The sequence below is a fragment of the Arachis hypogaea genome, chromosome 9, assembly GCF_003086295.3.
Source record: "Arachis hypogaea cultivar Tifrunner chromosome 9, arahy.Tifrunner.gnm2.J5K5, whole genome shotgun sequence".
NCBI lineage: Eukaryota > Viridiplantae > Streptophyta > Magnoliopsida > Fabales > Fabaceae > Arachis > Arachis hypogaea.
Window position 1 is genome coordinate 16,607,412 of NC_092044.1, and position 15,589 is coordinate 16,623,000.

The 15,589-nt window shown below is 38.2% G+C and overlaps 1 non-coding gene across 1 annotated transcript; it reads left to right on the forward strand.

Annotated features, from left to right (window-relative positions):
• The first annotated feature begins 503 nt into the window (after positions 1–503).
• Positions 504–607, forward strand: LOC112714168 (small nucleolar RNA R71). The gene has a single exon (XR_003159123.1). It is a non-coding gene; the product is annotated as a small nucleolar RNA R71 (small nucleolar RNA).
• Positions 608–15,589: the final 14,982 nt, after the last annotated feature.

Consider the following 15,589-nt stretch of genomic DNA (forward strand, 5'->3'; position numbering starts at 1 on the left):
TCAGCCTATTGCGTCCACCATTGTTAAAGCCTTGTTGAGGCTTTTGTTGATCCTTCCAGGAGAAATTTGGATGATTTCTCCATTATGGGTTATAGGTGTTTCCATAAGGTTCACCCATGTAATTAACCTCTGCCATGGCAGGGTTCTCAGGATCATAAGCTTCTTCAGAAGCTACCTCTCTAGTACTGTTTGATGCATGTTGCAATCCATTCAGATTTTAAGAGATTATGTTGACCTGTTGAGTCAACATTTTGTTCTGAGCCAATATGGCATTCAGAGCATCAATTTCAAGAACTCCTTTCTTCTGAGGTATCCCATTATTCACGGAATTCCTCTCAGAGGTATACATGAATTGGTTGTTTGCAACCATGTCAATGAGTTCTTGAGCCTCTTCAGGCGTTTTCTTCAGGTGAATAGATCCACCTGCAGAATGATCCAATGACATTTTCGAAAATTCAGATAGACCATAATAGAATATATCTAATAGGGTCCATTCTGAAAACATGTCAGATGGACATCTTTTGGTCAACTGCTTGTATCTTTCCCAAGCTTCATAGAGGGATTCACCATCTTTTTGTTTGAAGGTTTGAACATCCACTCTCAGCTTGCTCAGCTTTTGAGGAGGAAAGAATTTATCCAAGAAGGCTGTGACCAGCTTATCCCAGGAGTCCAGGCTATCCTTAGGTTGTGAATCCAACCAAATTCTAGCTCTGTCTCTTACAGCAAAAGGGAAAAGCATGAGTCTGTAGACTTCAGGATCAACTCCATTCGTCTTTACAGTCTCACAGATCTGCAAGAACTCAGTTAAAAACTGATAAGGATCTTCAGATGGAAGTCCATAAAACTTACAGTTTTGTTGCATTAAAGCAACTAGTTGAGGCTTAAGCTCAAAGTTATTGGCTCCAATGGCAGGAGTGGAGATGCTTCTTCCATCAAACTTGGACGTTGGCTTTGTGAAGTCACCAAGCATTCTCCTTGCATTATTATTATTATTTTCGGCTGCCATGTCCTTCTCTTGTTCGAAAATTTCTGAAAGGTTGTTTCTGGATTGTTGTAATTTAGCTTCTCTTAATTTTCTCTTCAGAGTCCTTTCAGGTTCTGGATCAATTTCAACAAGAGTGCCTTTTTCCCTGTTCCTGCTCATATGAAAGAGAAGAAAACAAGAAAAGAAAGAGGAATCCTCTATGTCACAGTATAGAGATTCCTTTATGTTAGTAGAAGAAGAAAGGGGTAGAAGAATGAAGATGGAGATTCGGATTTTTGGATGAAGAGAGATGAAGAGAAGTGTTAGTAATTAATTAATTAAATAGAATAAGAGAAGAGAAGAGAAATTTCGAAAATAATTTTTGAAAAAGAGGTTAGTAATTTTCGAAAATCAAAGACAAAATATAATTAAAATTAAAATTTAAAACAAAAAGATTTTTTGAAAAAGAGATGGAGAATTTTCGAAAATTAGAGAGGGATAGGTAGTTAGTTGGTTTTGAAAAAGATAAGAAACAAACAAAAAGTTAGTTAGTTGATTGAAAAAGATTTGAAATCAAATTTTGAAAAAGATAAGAAGATAAGAAGTTAGATAAGATATTTTGAAATCAAATTTTGAAAAAGATAAACTTTTTGAAAAAGATAAGATAAAAGATAAAAGATTTAATTTTAAAATTGACTTAACTAACAAGAAACTACAAGATAAGATTCTAGAACTTAAAGATTGAACCTTTCTTAACAAGAAAGTAACAAACTTCAAATTTTTGAACCAATCACATTAATTGTTAGCTAATTTTCAAAAATATGATATAAAAGCTAAGAAAAAGATTTTTGAAAAATAATTTTTTTAAATTTTCGAAAATAATAAAAAAATGAAAAAGATATGATTTTTGAAAAAGATTTTGAAAAGATAAGATTTTTAAAATTGAAATTTTGACTTGACTTGTAAGAAACAACTAATTTTTAAAAATTTTTGACCAAGTCAACCCAAAATTTCGAAAATTTGGAGGAAAATAAGGAAAAGATATTTTTTTGATTTTTGAATTTTTAATTATGAGAGAGAAAAACAACAAAAATACTCAATGCATGAAATTTTTAGATCAAAACAATGAATGCATGCAAGAATGCTATGAATGTCAAGATGAACACCAAGAACACTTTGAAGATCATGATGAACATCAAGAACATAATTCTGAAAAATTTTTGATGCAAAGAAAACATGCAAGACACAAACTTAGAAATCTTTAATGCATGGAAAAATATGAATGCAAAAATGCACATGAAAAACAAGAAAAGACACAAAACAAGAAACCATCAAGATCAAACAAGAAGACTTGTCAAGAACAACTTGAAGATCATGAAGAACACTATGAATGCATGGGATTGTCGAAAAAAAATGCAAGAAAAATTTTAAAAGCATGCAATTGACACCAAACTTAAAAATTAACACAAGATTCAAACAAGAACACAAAATATTTTTGATTTTTTTATGATTTTCTAATTTTTTTTATATTTTTTTTTTCGAAAAACATTTTTGGAAAAACGAAAAAGAAAAGAAAACTTTTGAAAAAGATTTTTGAAAAGAAAATTACCTAATCTGAGCAACAAGATGAACCGTCAGTTGTCCATACTCGAACAATCCCCGGCAACGGCGCCAAAAACTTGGTGGACGAAATTGTGATCACTATTCTTGAAGTTGTACTTTTATGGAATTTGAAATTGGCACGAGTGGACACAACTCCGTTCAACTAACCAGCAAGTGTACTGGGTCGTCCAAGTAATAAACCTTACGTGAGTAAGGGTCGATCCCACAGAGATTGTTGGTATGAAGCAAGCTATGGTCACCTTGTAAATCTCAGTTAGGCAGATTAAATAGTTTTGGGTTTCGAAAATTAATAAATAAATAGAAAATAAAAAGGATAGAAATACTTATGTAAATCAATAGTAGGAATTTCAGATAAGCGAATGGAGATACTGTATGGCTCAAGGACGCCTACTTTCCTACTGCTTCAACTCAATCCTTCTTACTCCTTTCCATGGCAAGCTGTGTATAGGGGTTCACCATCAGCGGTGGCTACTTTTAATCCTCTCGGGAAAATGGTCCTCTGCGGCTGTCACTCGCATGGCTAATCGTCTGGAGGCATCACCCATGGTTGATGGCTACATCCCATCCTCGCAGTGAAAACTACGCTCACGCGCTCTGTCACAGCACGGCTAATCACTGGTTGGTTCCCGCTCCTACTGGAATAGAATTCCTTGATTCTTTTGCGTCTATCACTAACGCCCAGCACTTGCGAGTTTGAAGTACGTCACAGTCATTCATTACCGGAATCCTACTCGGAATACCACAGACAAGGTTAGACTTTCCGGATTCCCAGGATCCTACTCGGAATACCACAGACAAGGTGAGACTTTCTGGATCCTCATAAATGCCGCCATCTATCTAGCTTATACCACGAAGATTCTGTTGGGGAATCTAAGAGATACACATTCAAGCTCTGTTGCATGTAGAACGGAAGTGGTTGTCAATCACGTGCGTTCATAAGTGAGAATGATAATGAGGGTTACTTAATCATCACATTCATCATGTTCTTGGGTACGAATGAATATCTTGGAATAAGAATAAGAGAGATTTGAATAAAAGAGAATAGAATTGCATTAATACTTGAGGTACAGCAGAGCTCCACACCCTTAGTCTATGGTATGCAGAAACTCCACCGTTGAAAATACATAAGTAAAAGGTTCAGGCATGGCCGAATGGCCAGCCCCCTGAAACGTGCTCAATGGCCTCCTAAGATGAAGAATAATACAAAACTGAGACCAAAGATGAAACGTGGTCAAAAAGACCTCTAATACAATAGTTAAATGTTCTATTTATAATGAACTAGCTCCTAGGGTTTACATGAGTAAGTAATTGATGCATAAATCCACTTCCAGGGCCCACTTGGTGTATGTTTGGGCTGAGCTTGATCAATCCACGAGCTGAGGCTTCTCTTGGAGTTGAACTCCGAGTTATGACGTGTTTTGGGCGTTCAACTCCGGATCATGACGTTTTTCTGGCGTTAAACTCCAGACAGCAGCTTGTACTTGGCGTTCAACGCCAAGTTACGTCGTCAATCTCCGAATAAAGTATAGACTATTATATATTGCTGGAAAGCTCTGGATGTCTACTTTCCAACGCCGTTGAGAGCGCGCCAATTGGAGTTCGGTAGCTCCAGAAAATCCATTTCGAGTGCAGGGAGGTCAGATTCCAACAGCATCAGCAGTCCTTTTGTCAGCCTTTTTCAGAGTTTTGCTCAAGTCCCTCAATTTCAGCCAAAAATTACCTGAAATCACAGAAAAACACACAAACTCATAGTAAAGTCCAGAAATGTGAATTTAACATAAAAACTAATGAAAACATCCCTAAAAGTAGCTTAAACTTACTAAAAACTATCTAAAAACAATGCCAAAAAGCGTATAAATTATCCGCTCATCAGCTGCATTGCACTTAGCAGATGAACTAGGATACTTCTTGGTGTGATTTTCTCTCTCTCTTCTACTCCATATCTATTTCTATTGCATAGGAGATAAAATTGAAAAACATCTCCTGACTACTTACGAGACAAAAAGAAGAAAAATCTCCTGAAGGTATTTCAAAGGGCAAAAAGTAACACTCAACGAAAAGGGGCTAAGATTCAACCCCCTCTTCTCTTAGCCACTGATTACCATCAGTCATTTCTACAGAACTCAATCATCAAGCGGAGGTTGCTGCTCTTCAGCGTAGCTACGTTGAAGTAGTGAGTCAACTTTTCGACACCAATGGATGCATGAACGACTTGGAGAATTTGCCGCAGGAGCAGGAGATTCGAGGACTTCTTAAAGAAGCCTTGAAGATGAAGAAACTGTCGATGATCCTGATGAAGGCGACTCCCTGCAGGACTCTTGCATTAAGGGTTCAAACTTGTTCCACACGAAGCTCCAGAGCTTCAAGGTTGAGCTACCCATCTTCGATGGTGATCGAGCAAAGGAATGGATTTTCAAGACAAATGAATACTTCAAATGGTACTCTGTACTAACCGACATGCGAGTACGTATGCTTTTATTTCATTTAGCAGGACCTGCTTACTCATGGTATCACTGGATGATTAACAATAATTTAGCCATACATGGGAAACATTTTTAGATGCCTTGTTAGTGAGATTTGACTAAAACCAATTTTATTACCCCAAGGCAGCAATCAAAGAGCTCAAACAAACCTCCATTGTGCCAAATATCAAAGTGAGTTTAAGGAATTATCAAACTAAGTCACCGGGTTGAATGAAGAGTGGTTGGTTTCTTTATTTGTGGCTAGACTTTAGGACCACCTGAAGTGTGAATTATTGCTGGCGAAGCCAACAACTTATATTGTCGCTGCTGCTCTAGCTTAGTTACATGAGCAGAAGCACTCAACTACTAATTCAAACCATAGGAAGACCCCAACCATAACACAAATTCTAGCCTAGAACACCAAAACACATAACCAATCCTTCAATCACACCGCTCCACCCAAGCCTAGCTTCACTATAGTTCCCCTAAACTTACTAAACCGAAACCCCAACACCAATCATCATACTAATCAGCAACCACCCTTTAAAAAACTTTTAGCTTCAGAAATCAACTTAAAAAGAGAGAAAGAATTATGTTACTATTGCGAGGATAAATGGTCCCCTGGCCACAGATGTAAAATATCTTGCTATTTTTTTATTAGCAATGAAGAAATGCAAGAGGCCTTTAAAGACCCCGAGCCCGAGGTGATTCAAACCACGGGAGCCGATAACCTAGTGGTTGTGGATACAGTGCAGCTTGAAATCAGTTTCAATGCGATGGTGGGGCAGTATCAACCTACGACAGTCAGGTTGAAGAGAAGTTATATGGGGAAGCCGATAATGGTCTTAATTAATGGGGGAAGTTCATACAACTTTGTCAAGGCAAGTATCACAGAAAGGCTAGAATTTCTAGTGAAACAGGCCACACCATTACAGATGTTGGTGGAAAATAGAGATGTGATAGGATGCAATGCATATTGTGACGAGGTTCCGTTAGTAATGCAAGGTTATCAATTTACGATCAGCACATTTGTCTTGGACCTATAAGGAACTGACGTTGTATTGGGCATGAAGTGATTGGTGTGCCTCGGTTATGTCACCATCCATTATGGCCTTCTCACAATGAAATTTATGGTTAACGGGATACCAGTGAAGTTACAAGGGGAGAAATTGCTACAATCTAAAGCTCTTAGCAATAGGATGCTGCAAAAGATGGTTTCAAGTGAGGTGGTCACGACCCTATACCACTTGAAGTTGTTGGGGAACGGTGAGAATTCAAAGGCATCAGAAGTTCCAAGTGAGTTGCAGCAAGTTCTTAACCAGCACAGTGCTGTGTTTGAGGAACCAACTCAACTACCACCCATAGGAAAACTGATCACAACATTCACCTCGCACCAGGGTAGTTACCTATGAGTGTGAGACCTTACAAGTATCCTCATTTTCAGAAAACAGAGATGGATCAAATAGTCCAAGAGATGTTGGAAGTGAGAATTATTAGAGAAAGCAAGAGTGCATTCTCTAGTCCTGTCTTTTTAGTGAAAAAGAAGGATGGGAGTTGGCAGTTTTGTGTTGATTATAGAGCACTGTAAGAACTTAGTTTTTGGTAAACTGGCTTTTTTGGCTATTTGTAACTTATTCTGCAAACTCCTGAACTACGGCCCAATAACTATTAGTAAGGCAGGCCCAACGGTAAAAGAAAAAGAAAATAAATTAGAAAATATTAATTGATTGGTCAAACTTTACTTTATGAGAGTAATTAATTTCTCTAAGTCAAATTTAACTAGTAAAAAGTAAACACTTGCTTGCCATTGATTTATTTTTCCCATTAGAGACTTTTGAGCCAAAAATTCACTTTTAGTAATGTTTTGTGTGCACCGAAAAAAAGCTAGTAATTGAAAAAGTTAGAATCAATGTTAAAAATAATTAATACCTTCGTAATTGTGTCCCAAGACTAATATTAGGCATCTATTCATGATTTATTTTTTTAAGATATGAGGGTAAAATAGTAAAGTAATAACATTAGTGGTGAAAGCGTAAAAGAAAACGATAAAAAGAGAAGTTATGTACAAAGGAGCGAAATTGAAAATATATAAAAGTACCAAGAGCAAATAGTAAATGTGACAAAGGCTAAGAGATTTAAAGAGAAGAGACTGAACACAAGTTTTTATAAAATAAACGGGCAAAGAAGTCCCTTAGAGATAAAGTTTATTTGAAAAGTACCGTGGAGAAAGAAAACTGTAAACCTAAGGTGTTAAGACATTATCTGGAGAGGAGGAGCGTCTGCTCTGACGGAACTAGAACCATGCTAAGAGATTATTTGGGGAGAAGGAGTTTCTGCACCGACAGAATCAGAACCATAAGATGTAGGGATGCCCACTTTATGTTGAATGGCGTCAAGCTCTGCGATAATTGCCAGTTGCCAAAATGCACGTGGCTTTGTCCATTAGGCACGTACGTAGAATGTACACAGTTGGAGAAACCATATCTAGGACTGGTTCCTAGGTAACGTTAGATTGCGGGTAGTCAACCGACACATGAGCTCATGGCCTGCAGAGGACCAGGCATGCATCATAGTTGGTTGCTTGTATACTTGTGACTGTGCTTGCTTGTATGTTAGTCACCGTTATAACCTTGCAAACGCTTAGACTTAGACTGCGAGACCCGTTAGGTTTTTCGTGTAGTACCCTACTAGGAACCTTAGGTTTCTACCCCTTTACTTTTCCCATTCCGCAGATGAAAACCAGCGTGATCTTCTTTGATTTTCTCGCATTTGGACAAGCGAGCAGTAACATCACAGGTGTGTTCGATGACTCTCTCCTTGCTTTAGCACAATGTTCCCTTAACTACCAAGATATCCATGAGCAACAACAGTAATAGTAGCCGTAGTAGTAGTCTTTGTCCTCGCTCTGTATAGAATTTTAGAGGGCTGGATACTTTTGTAAATACCTATATAAATAAGTTAGAACTAGTCCCAGACTAGGGTGGCTCTTGTGAGTCAGAGCCTGTTAGTATAAATAATGGAGTCTGTAAATATTTCTATGAATAAGCAATGACATAACCTGGTGTGAACTATGATGTACTAAATGAGCCTTCGGACATATATGGATGATATTACTATGTTTTCTATGCTTCATATATATATTATCTGTTTAACTACTATCTATTTGATTTATCTATCTAACACGCAATCTCGACTAGCGCTACAAGCTCATATGTATATATTTAATATAAGGTCTAGAGTCTTTAAGAAAAGCCATGAAATAGCACCTAGCTGCTAGCATTGGTCATGACGTGTTAGAAATTGGGTCGTTACAAGCGTTGAATGCCATCACTACTAAGGACAAATTTTTGATACCCACTATTGAGGAGATACTAGATGAACTCTTTGGTGCAGAATTTTTCTCAAAGATAGACCTGCGATCAGACTATCATAAGATCAGAATGAATGAAAGCTCGATTCATATGACTATCTTTCGCACTCATCAAGGCCACTATGAATTTGTGGTGATGCCGTTTGGGCTCACTAATGTGCCTTCTACCTTCTAAGCCACAATGAACAAGATTTTCAGCCATACCTTTGGAATTTCATTGCTATATTTTTCGATGACATTCTCATCTATAGTAAGACATGGGAAGATCACATACAGCACCTAGAGTTAACTCTTACTACTCTTGCCCAACCCCAGCTTTATGCTAATCTATCTAAGTGTTTGTTCAAACAACGCCAAGTGGATTATTTGGACCATATTGTGTGTGCCACGGGGGTTAAAGTGGACCGGGCTAAAATTGAGGCCATTTAAGCATGGCGAAACCTGATTTATTGAAATAATCCCGAGGATTCTTGTGGTTAACAGGGTACTATATAAAATTTGTTGCTAAGTATGCCCAAATCGTTTACCCCCTCACAGAGTTACTAAAGAAGAATAATTTAATTGGGTGCTGAAAGCAGATAAAGCCTTTGCTGAACTTAAGGCTGCCATGATGAATACCCTAGTTTTGGCTCTATCTAATTTTACTCAACTGTTTATAGTAAAAACAGATGCCTCTCATATTGGAATTGGTGCTATTCTATGACAATAGGGTCACTCATTGGCCTATTTCAGTAAGAAGTTGAACCGAAAATTGATGTTATCTTCGACTTATATTTGGGAGTTATATGCCATCACCCAGGCAGTCATAAAATGGCATCATTACCTATTGGGACGACAGTTTATCATCAAGATTGATCATCAGGGTCTTAAAAAGTTCATGTCCTAAGTCATGTTGACACCTGACTAGTAGTACTACTTAGCTAAACTACTTGGTTATGATTTCGAAATCGAGTATTGACCTAGAAGACTTAACCAAGTCATTAATGCAATGTCTGCCACCCCGATTCTTAGCCCCAACCTGAATTCTGTTCGTCGTCCACTATGCAGCCCACCCTCCTACATTCTATAAAGGATGATAATAGCCAATGTGATAAGCTTTAGGAACTTCATGAACATTTGCTGAACAGGAAGCTAGGTCCTGACTAGATGATTAAGGATGGGGTTCTTTTGTATCAAGACCGTGTTTGTGTGCTTATATTTCAAGAGTTACGAGAATTTCTATTACAGGAGTTTCATTCTTTAGTACGGGGTGGTCATGGTAAAATCCTAAAGACCTACAAGTCTTTGAGCGACTTGTTTTTCTGGCCCACAATGTGAGCAGATGTATAGTGGTTCATTGAGAAATGTACTACCTGCCAAATCACTAAATATGTTCCTGATGAGCGGATATTTTATACGCTTTTTGGGGGTAATTTCATGTAGATTTTAGTATGTTTTAATTAATTTTTAGTAGAATATTATTAGTTTTTAGGCAAAAATCATATTTCTGGACTTTACTATGAGTTTGTGTGTTTTTCTGTGATTTCAGGTATTTTCTGGCTGAAATTGAGGGAGCTGAGCAAAAATCTGAGTTAGGCTGAAAAAGGACTGCTGATGCTGTTGGATTCTGACCTCCCTACACTCGAAATGGATTTTTTGGAGCTACAGGAGTCCAATTGGCGCGCTCTCAACGGCGTTGGAAAGTAGACATCCAGGGCTTTCCAGAAATATATAATAGTCCATATTTTGCGCGAAGAAAGACGACGTAACTTGGCGTTGAACGCCAAGTACATGCTGCTGTCTGGAGTTAAACGCCAGAAAAACGTCTTGATCCGGAGTTGAACGCCCAAAACACGTTATAACTTGGAGTTCAACTCCAAGAAAGGCCTCAACTCGTGGATAGCTTTAGTCCCAGCCCCAGCACACACCAAGTGGGCCCCAGAAGTGGATTTCTGCACCAATTATCTTAGTTTACTCATTTTCTGTAAACCTAGGTTACTAGTTTACTATTTAAACAACTTTTAGAGACTATTCTTGTACCTCATGACATTTTCAGATCTGAATTACATACTTTTTGACGGCATGAGTCTCTAAACTCCATTGTTGGGGGTGAGGAGCTCTGCAGCGTCTCGATGATTTAATACAATTCCTTTGTTTTCCATTCAAACACGCTTGTTCTTATCTAAGATGTTCATTCGTGCTTAATTATGGAGAAGGTGATGATCCGTGACAATCATCACCTTCTTCAATCCATGAACGTGTATCTGACAACCACCTCCGTTCTACATCAGATTGAATGAGTATCTCTTAGATTCCTTAATCAGAATCTTCGTGGTATAAGCCGGATTGATGGCGGCATTCATGAGAATCCGGAAAGTCTAAACCTTGTCTGTGGTATTCCGAGTAGGATTCTGGGATTGAATGGCTGTGACGAGCTTCAAACTCCTGAAGGCTGGGCGTTAGTGACAGACGCAAAAGAATCAATGGATTCTATTCCAACCTGATTGAGAACCGACAGATGATTAGCCGTGCTGTGACAGAGCATAGGAACGTTTTCACTGAGAGGATGGGAAGTAGCCATTGACAACGGTGACACCCTACATAGAGCTTGCCATGGAAGGAACCTTGCGTGTGGGAAAGGATTTCAAGGAAGAGTTAAAGTTCAGAGGACAAAGCATCTCCAAAACTCCAACATATTTCTCATTACTGCACAACAAGTAACGCTTTTATTCTCCATTATTAAAGTAATGACTATCTATTTTATACCCTTTCCTTTATTAAAATACAAGGCTAAAGAATCCTATTGATATCCTGACTAAGACAAATAAAATAAACATAGCTTGCTTCAATCCAACAATCTCCGTGGGATTCGACCCTTACTCACGTAAGGTATTACTTGGACGACCCAGTGCACTTGCTGGTTAGTTGTGTGGATTACAAATTCGTGCATCAAGTTTTTGGCGCCGTTGCCGGGGATTGTTCGAGTTTGAACAACTAAAGGTTTATTTTATTTCTTAGATTAGGAAGATTTTGGTAATTGGGTCAGAGTCTTTTATTTTCTTTTCAAAAATATTATTTTTTCTTTATTAATTTTTAATTTCTCTTTGAGTCTAGTGTCTTATTCTAAGTTTGGTGTCAATTTCATATTTTGTGTTTTCTATTTAAAATTTTCGTATTAGTGTCTGTGTTCTTCATTGATCTTCAAGTTGTTCTTGTTTATTTTACTTGTTTGATCTTTAATTTTTCTTGTTCTGTGTCTTTTCTTGTTTTTCTTGTGCTTTTTTAAAACATTAGTTTTCAAAAATTTATTTTATCCATAAAAATAATACATCTTTAAAATCAACACTGAAGTTGCTGCCCAATTGCCTGGAGCTTTAGTAGTTGTTCTTGATAATTGGGTATACCCTTTGGAACCTTTTTCAAAAATAATTTTTCTTGGATTGAATCTTGTGCCAAACTCTAAGTTTGGTGTTTTCTTGTTAATTTCTCTTTAATTTTCGAAAATTTATCTTGTCTTTTTAAAAAATTTTAAGTTTGGTGTTCTTTCTTTTGTTCTTGGTGTTCTTGTGAATCTTCAAAGTGTTCTTGAATTTTTCTTGTGTCTTGATCTTAAAATTTTTAAGTTTGGTGTTCCTTGGTGTTTTCCCTCCAAAATTTTTGAAAATAATGAGCATTAGATCTAAAAATTTTAAGTCTTGTGTCTTTTATGTGTTTTTCTCTTTCATCATAAAATTCAAAATTAAAAAAAAGTATATATCTTTTCTAACCAATTTTAAAACTACATTTTCGAAATTTTTAATATAAAATTCAGATTTCAATTTCAAAATTTTTTTTGAAAAAAAATTTCATAAAATATTTTCAAATTTTTTTATATATATTCCGTTTTTATTTATTCCACTTCTATAAAATAAAAAAAATCAACATAAAAATTATCTCTTGTATTCCATCATGGAAGCAAGTAGGAATGAACAGTCCAAGAGGACTCTGGGGTCATATGCTAACCCCACTACTGCTTCATATGGGAGTAGTATCTGTATACCCTCCATTGGAGTTAGTAGCTTTGAGTTGAATCCTCAGCTCATTATCATGGTGCAGCAAAACTGCCAGTATTCTGGTCTTCCACATGAAGAACCTACAGAGTTTCTGGCACAATTTTTACAAATTGCTGACACAGTACATGATAAAGAAGTGGATCAGGATGTCTACAGATTATTACTGTTTCCATTTGCTGTAAAAGATCAAGCTAAGAGGTGGTTAAATAACCAGCCTAAGAACAGCATAAAAACATGGAAACAGCTGTCAGAAAAATTCCTGAATCACTATTTCCCTCCAAAACGGATGACACAGCTAAGGCTAAGTATCCAAGGCTTCAAACAAGGAGATAATGAATCCCTCTATGATGCCTGGGAGAGATACAGAGAGATGCTAAGAAAATGCCCCTCTGAAATGTTTTCAGAGTGGGTGCAATTAGACATCTTCTACTATGGACTTACAGAAAAAGCTCAGATTTCTCTAGACCACTCAGCTGGTGGATCTATACATATGAGAAAAACAATTGAAGAAGCTCAAGAGCTTATTGATACAGTTGTCAGAAATCAACATCTGTACCTAAGCAGTGAATCTTCCATGAAAGAAGAAGCTAAAACAGTAACTGCTGAACTCAGTCTTGTAGATCAGGCTAACGAATTCAATCAGCAATTAGACTTTCTAACTCAGCAGCTAGCCGAATTCAAAGAAATACTACAGGAAACAAGAATGGCTAACAGGAATATGGAAGTACAGTTAAGGCAAACAGAAAAGCAATTGTCAAAACAAATAGCAGAAGAATGCCAAGCAGTTCAACTAAGAAGTGGGAAAACATTAAATACCTCACTTCAAAGCAGCAGGAAGCCAAGAAATGAACAAATGGATACTCAAAATCCCTCTGAGGACAATCAGAGCCCAGAGAGGAATAATGTTGGCGCTGAACGCCCAGACCATGCTCATTCCTGGCGTTCAACGCCAGAAACAAGCATGAATCCGGCGTTGAACGCCCAAAGGGAGCATGGTTCTGGCGTTCAGACGCCAGTAACAAATGGGGAGATGGCGTCTAACGCCACTCCAGCTTCCACCCCTGGCATCCAAATGCCAGTGGGGGATCAGTCACATACAAGTGCTGATGACAACCCTTCTAAAAAGGCTTCCCAACCCACTTCTGTAGGTAATAAACCTGCAGCAACTAAGGTTGAGGAATACAAAGCCAAAATGCCTTATCCTCAACAACTCCGCCAAGCGGAACAGGATAAGCAATTTGCCCGCTTTGCAGACTATCTCAGGACTCTTGAAATAAAGATCCCGTTTGCAGAAGCACTTGAGCAAATACCCTCTTATGCTAAGTTCATGAAAGAGATCTTAAGTCATAAGAAGGATTGGAGGGAAACTGAAAAAGTTTACCTCACTGAAGAATGCAGTGCAGTCATTCTGAAAAGCTTACCTGAGAAGCTTAAAGATCCTGGGAGCTTTATGATACCATGCACATTAGAGGGTACTTGTACCAAGCAAGCTTTATGTGATCTTGGGGCAAGTATCAACCTAATACCTGCATCTACTATCAGAAAGCTTGGTTTGACTGAAGAAATCAAACCAACCAGGATATGTCTTCAACTTGCTGATGGCTCCATTAAATACCCATCAGGCGTGATTGAAGACATGATTGTCAAGGTTGGGCCATTTGCCTTTCCTACTGACTTTGTGGTGTTGGAAATGGAGGAGCACAAGAGTGCAACTCTCATTCTAGGAAGACCTTTCCTAGCAACTGGCCGAACCCTCATTGACGTCCAAAAAGGGGAAGTAACCTTGAGAGTCAATGAGGAGGAGTTCAAATTGAATGTTGTCAAAGCTATGCAACATCCAGACACCCCAAATGACTGCATGAGTGTTGATATTATTGACTCTCTGGTAAGAGAGGTCAATATGGCTGAGAGTCTCGAATCAGAGCTAGATGACATCTTTAAAGATGTTCAGCCTGATCTGGAGGAATCAGAGAGAATAGTAGAACCTCTGAAAATCCCTCAGGAAGAGGAGAAACCTCCTAAACCCGAGCTCAAACCATTACCACCATCCCTAAAATATGCATTCCTGGGAGAAGGTGATACCTTTCCTGTAATCATAAGCTCTACCTTAGAGCCACAGGAAGAGGAAGCACTAATTCAAGTGCTAAGGACACACAAGACAGCTCTTGGGTGGTCCATCAGTGATCTCAAGGGCATTAGCCCAGCCAGATGCATGCACAAGATCCTATTGGAAGGTGACGCCAAGCCAGTGGTTCAACCACAAAGGCGGCTGAACCCAGCCATGAAGGAAGTTGTGCAGAAGGAGGTCACTAAATTACTAGAGGCTGGGATTATTTATCCTATTTCTGACAGCCCCTGGGTGAGCCCTGTCCAAGTCGTCCCTAAGAAGGGAGGCATGACAGTGGTTCATAATGAAAAAAATGAACTGGTTCCTACAAGAACAGTTACAGGGTGGCGTATGTGTATTGATTATAGAAGGCTCAATACAGCCACCAGAAAGGATCATTTTCCTTTACCATTCATAGACCAAATGCTAGAAAGACTAGCAGGTCATGAATACTACTGCTTCCTGGATGGATATTCAGGTTATAATCAAATTGCAGTAGATCCCCAGGATCAAGAGAAAACGGCATTCACATGTCCATCTGGAGTATTTGCATACAGAAGGATGCCATTTGGCCTGTGCAATGCACCTGCAACCTTTCAGAGGTGCATGCTCTCAATTTTCTCTGATATGGTAGAAAAATTCCTGGAAGTCTTCATGGATGACTTCTCAGTATTTGGAGACTCATTCAGCTCCTGCCTTAACCATTTAGCACTTGTTCTGAAAAGATGCCAAGAGACTAACTTGGTTTTAAACTGGGAAAAATGTCACTTTATGGTGACTGAAGGAATTGTCCTTGGGCACAAAATTTCGAACAAGGGAATAGAGGTGGATCAAGCTAAGGTAGAAGTAATTGAAAAATTACCACCACCTGCCAATGTTAAGGCAATCAGAAGCTTTCTGGGGCATGCAGGATTCTATAGGAGGTTTATAAAGGATTTTTCAAAAATCGCAAAACCTCTGAGCAACCTGCTAGCTGCTGACACGCCATTTATATTTGATAAAGAGTGTCTGCAGGCATTTGAGACTCTGAAA